Source organism: Bos grunniens, chromosome 24 (assembly GCF_055505025.1).
Source record: "Bos grunniens cultivar Pamir isolate PY7600 chromosome 24, Bosgru_T2T1.0, whole genome shotgun sequence".
NCBI lineage: Eukaryota > Metazoa > Chordata > Mammalia > Artiodactyla > Bovidae > Bos > Bos grunniens.
Window position 1 is genome coordinate 57,437,752 of NC_141188.1, and position 6,000 is coordinate 57,443,751.

Consider the following 6,000-nt stretch of genomic DNA (forward strand, 5'->3'; position numbering starts at 1 on the left):
TGGTTGCCAGGAGCTGGGGAAGGAGGGAATGAGTTATTGTGTAATGGATTTGAAATTTCACCTGTGCAAAATGCAAAGAGTTCCAGAGATGGATACTGGGGGTGGTTGCACAAAAATGTGAATGTACTTAATACCACTGAGGCATATCATTTAAAATAACTATCAGACGGTAACTTTTATATGTATTTTACCACAATTAAAAATAATTTTAAAAATCCCCTGCACCCCGATAAATATACTTTTTCCCCCATGAGAGCAAGCATCAAGCGTGCTTAATCCAAACAACTCCACTGGATCAAGTGAAGTAGGAAGTGAACAGCGATGCCTCCAGACAAGCTTTCACCAGGGCTGGGACCCCCAACTGGACCAAAACATGTCATTTTGCAGAAACCAGAAACCCACACCATATGGATCGCCTGGAAACTGGACTTAACTGTCCATGCACAGGGCTGTGTCCTAGGAAGGAACGCCTCTCTCAGGCAGCAGAAATAAAGCTCCTGGTTCCACGCTCTCCAGCAGCCTGATTTTGAGCTTGAGCCTCCGTCCTGAAACCAAAGATCCTTCACTTCCCCCCTCCACCTGGGTGGAGACATCAGAATCAGGACACTGGCTTTAAAGTTTAATTAAAAAAAAAACAAATGAGTTCCTGGGGAACTTCCCTGGGAGTCCAGAGGTTAAGAATCTGCCTTCCAGTGTAGGGAACACAGGTTCGATCCCTGGTCAGGGAACTAAGATCCCACAAGCCCCAGGACAACTAAGCCTGCGCCCCCATTAGAGAAGCCTGTGCAAGGAATCGAAGAGCCCATACAGCCAAAATTTAAAAAGTAATTAATTTTTTAAAATTGGTTCCCATAGCCACTCTGGCTAACCTAGTTCCCCTGGCCACTCTAGCTAGCCTAATTCTAATGCCTAGAATCCACAACATCATTGTTTTTCTTCTGAAGCCTAGGATCTAGTCACAAGTGAAACATATGGAGCATAATATTCTGTATCTCAGGATATAATAGGTACACAAGGTCTGCACTCCAAGAAGCATGTGGTCCTGCCTCCAGGGTAAGGCAGGGCTGGGAAAGCCCAACTACAGCTATTGAGAGAAACTTCCATCAGGCTGACAGTGTAAAGGCAAATTATAATCTAAACCAGTGGTTCTCAAGGAATGAGCCCTGAATCAGAATCAGCATCACTTGTGAGCTTATTAGAAATGCAGCTTCAGAGGCTCCACCCCAGCTTTGAGTCAGACATTCTGGGGGCTTCTGGGGCTGGGACCCAGAAGCCTGTTTTGTAACAATCCCTATCCAGGTGACCCTGATGCCCACTCAACGCTGTGAGCCACTGGTCCTCACCTGTTGAGTCTCAGTGTGCGTGCTTGTAAATAAAGCAAATTCCCATGCCCTATTCCAAAAGTCTGACTCACGTCAGAGGCATGGCCTGAAAACAAGTTACAGACTAGCCAAGTATATATAAGAAATCTAGCAAGGGAAGATACTGCTAGACTGGCACTGAGTGAGCAATCAAAGGACAGGTCTTATTCTGTGAACAGTAGATCCCTGAGTCAGGAAGATCCCCTGGAGGAGGAAACAGAAACCCCCTACCTCCCAGCATACTTGTCTGGGAAATCCCACGGACAGAGGAGCCTGGTGAGCTACAGTCCACAGGGTCGCAGAGAGTTGAACATGACTTAGAGACTAAACCACCACAGGAAAGTTAGCAGAGTTCTGGTCCTAGCATGGATTCTGGAGACAAAACTCTTGCCCAGAGGAAATGAGGGAGTGGGGGAAATGGAAATAGAAAATGGAAAAGGTCAGGAAGGCTTAGCAAAGGCATTTAGCCCTGGGGAAGAAGAGGGAGACTCAACCATCAAAACTGGAAACACAGCCCTCACCCCCATTTAGTCTGAAGAAGATCCACTCGTCAGCCCAAGAGCAGAAGAGCTGAGGCAAGTGTCTCCAATGATGACTTCAGATTCCACCTGATGAGCTCAGCTGGCCCCCGGAGCACTGGGGAGTGAGGGGGCAGGCTGGGTCCTCAGGTGGGATCTACCCGGGAGGAGGGAAGAGGTGTGGATGAGAAGCCAGCACACCCAGAAGGAGCTGGGCACTGGGAGCCTCCTGGGGAACGGTGCAGTGTCTTCTCAGTCTGAACTAAAACACGAATTCAGTTATGTTCATTTAAGGCATATTTGGGGCTTGCCTGATAGCTCAGTTGGTTAAAAAAAATCTGCCTGTAATGCAGGAGACCTGGGTTCGATGCCTGGGTTGAGAAGATCCTCTGGAGAAAGGACAGGCTACCCACTCCCGTATTTTGGCCTGGAGAATTCCGTGGAATCGCAAAGAGTTGGACACAACTGAGTGACTTTCACTATTCACTAAGGCATATTTACCAGGCACACAACTGAGGTAGTTATCACACCCTTAATAAACAAGGTTAAGTTATCATGCCTACACACTACAATATACACCCCCTGCACAGACCCAAACTGAGTTTGTAATCGTATGAACAGATGTCCCGTCTCCCATGGGGAACACTTTCAGACACGACAGTGCTTTCTAATTCTCTGTTTTCTGGGGTCACTATATTTCAAGTCTCCATAGAAAATGCCATGGTGGGAGGTCATCCTTCTCAAGTGAGCTCTCCTTCACACAGACAGACCTTCCCTTCTCTCCCGGGGTGGGTCTCACTCCCACGTTCCTTCAGATCCCTGCATATTAGAATGACCCTTGTTCTAGCATGAGTCCACTTTGTAGATAACACAAGGTTTTCAGTGTCATTCGATAGAACTCCATTTTCATGATTTCTCTTTAGAATTAGTAAGTGATAGTAATGTCACAATAGCTCACATACTATTATATTACACACACATGCACCCAACAGGCTCCCAAGTGAGCCTCATTATAAAGGAGGGGACTCCTGAAGTTGTGATGTCTTAACCCAAAGGGTCAGAGCTCCAATGGCAGGCAGAGTAAATACCTTGTAAGCCTAGTTGGCTAGAGAGTGGGGACACAGAGGGCCTGAAGCACTCTTCAAATTATATAGAAAAGGAAACCGCTTTCTTCTCCAATGACCACACCAACCCTGAACTCTGGAATTTCAGAGGAGCTCCATGATGGGGGTCCCAGGCTCTTCCAGGAAGACTGTTGAGTATTCACTGCTTCCCACACAGACTGTCTCCCTTTGAGTCACCACAGAGAGAGCAGAGGCTGTAACCCAATGTCTTCATCAAACAAATGGCTCTTCATTTCCAAGAAGAGAAAATGCTCGCCCATGAAGAGTTTCATCAGGTTGATAGATAAATAATGTTGCGGTGCTTCCAGAACTGTGGCATTCATTTTTACCCAAAAAAAAAAAAATCACTCCCCAAATTTTCCCAAACACGGCATTACCACTGAAAGCATTTCCTCAGAGGTGGCTAAACTCCTGGAAAGTCTGCGACGTCTAGATTGACGAGGCCACGTTAAGAGACATCCCCGCGCCTGCCATGGCCAGTTGTCTGCCTGGAGCCTCCGTGAGGGGTGACATCCATCAAGCGCAATCGTCCCACGACCTGCACGACAGCGTGATCTTCACGCGGCATCTGTTCCTTCCTGTCAGGAAGCGCAGATGATGAACGACCAAGAAGACCATCTAATGGCTGCTTTTTTTAGCCATATTTTAAAATTGAAGTATAGTTCATTTTTGGCGTTTCAGGTGAACAGCCAAGTGAGGTGGTTATCGATATACATATGCACGTACATATTCTTATTCAGATTCTCTCCCATTATAGGTTATTACAATATCTTAAATATAGTTCCCAGGGCTATACAGTAGGACTTTATTGCTTATTTTATGTATAGCCGGGCTGTTAATACCGAATTCCTAATTTATCCCACCCCCGCCCCATTTTCCCATTTGGTAACCATTAGTCTGTTTTCTATATCTGTGAGTCTGTTTTTATTTTGTAAATAAATTCATAGGTATCATATTTTAGATCTCACGTATAAGTGATATTATATGATATTTGTCTTTGACTTACTTCACTTAGTATGATAATCTCTAGGTCCATCCATCTGCAAATGGCATTATTTCATTTTTTATGGATAAGTAATATTCCACTGAATGTATTTATAAATAAATAATCCATATATATATATACACAAAACCCATATGTGTGTGTGTGTGTGTGTATACACAAACAACCCAAGTGGCCATCATGAATATATGTGTGTGTGTGTGCGTGTGCTAAGTTGCTCAGTTGTGTCCGACTCTGTGTGACCCTACGGACTGTAGGCCACAAGGATCCTTTGTCCATAGCATTTTCCAGGCAAGAATGCTAGAGTGGGTTACCATGCCCTCCTCCAGAGGATCTTCCCAACCCAGGGATCAAACCTGTGCCTCTTATAGCTCCTGCATTGGCAGGCAGGTTCTTTACCACTAGCGCCTATATATACGTGCAAAGAGCCAACTCACTGGAAAATACCCTAGTGCTTGGAAAGATTGAGGGCAGGAGGAGAAGGGGACGACAGAGGATGAGATGATTGGATGGCATCACCAACTCAATGGACATGAGTTTGAGTGAGCTCAGGGAGACAGCGAAGGACAGGGAAACCTGTCGTGCTGGAGTCCATCAGGTAACAAAGAGACATGACTGAGTGAACAACACATTTATGTATATCCTATGTGTATATATATACACACACACACACATCCATAGCACACCTTCTTAAGCCAATCGTCAGTCGATGGGTCGATGAGCACTTGGGTTGTTTGTTTCCATGTCTTGGGGTTTAACATGTTTTTGTTTCGTTTTGTTTTGGCCTCACCTCGAGGCATACAGTATCTTATTTCCCAGATCAGAGACTGATCCCATGCCTCCCACAGTGGAGGCACAGAGTCTTAACCGCTGGACTGCCAGGGAAGCCCCCAAATGTGTCTTGAATAGATGGAGAAAACAGAGGACATCCAGAGTCATGGATACAATTCAAACTACAGCATAGATCACAGCCTGTGCCTGGAAGAGCAAGACCAGCCCGTCCATAGTGGAGGACAAAGGTTGGCATAACAAAAAGATGGATGGAGAGAGTTGCCATCAGTTTACAAAGGGCCTTTGGAAGTTCAGCTGGGGAACCTAGGTTTGACTGAGGAGTAAATGCACAAGAGGTTCTTCTCCAGCAGCCCTCTTGGAAGCTGGATAAACACACTTGTAGGTCCCCTTCTGTCTCCCTCTCCTCTCACGCTCATCCTTCCAGGTCTGATGCCTCACCTGGACTGTTGCGGAAGCCTCGTGACTGGCCTCTCACCTGCACCCCCTGTCCGCTCCCATCCACCCCACACTAGCTCTCAGGTTCATCTCCCTAAAACTCAGCCCCCATCAAAAGCCTGTTTGGTGGCTCTGCACTTCAAGTTAAGCAAAATCCCAACTCCTCACTCTTGAACTCAAGGCAACGCGGGCTCCACCCTCATGGCTTCCTTTCCCACCTTTGACCTATTTCTTCATCCTGCAGTGAAGACAGACAACACAGGGACACATTTCCATTTCTACCTGCCTCACCCTGAGTGGTCCTCTCCCTGGAATGGGTTTCCTAGCTGTAAAACCAAGCAGGAAAAAAAGCATCCAGAGACCGTGTAAGTAAGAATGGTCCATGTAGGTAGTGGGGCTAAGGAGGACCTCAGGAAGTGCCAAGGAGGCAGGGTTGTGTGTGTATGTGTGTGTGTGTGTGTGTGTGTGTGTGTACACACACGTGCAGAAAGAGGCACTGCAGCCCAGCGGTTATGGACTCTAAAGTCAAGCAAACTGAACTTGCACCCTGTATCCAGCATCTCTTCTTAGCCTGAGACCTCGGATTAGTTCCTTAACCGTTCCAGGCTTCAGTTTTCCCATCTAAAATCTGAGACTACTAATAAAAACCACGTTCCTCTTAGGGTTACTATGAGAATTAAATGAGATGATATATATATATATAACTAATAGCATAGTGCCAGGCAAACAGCAAATGCTAACTAAGTGCTAGCCTTGCTTTGGGCAGA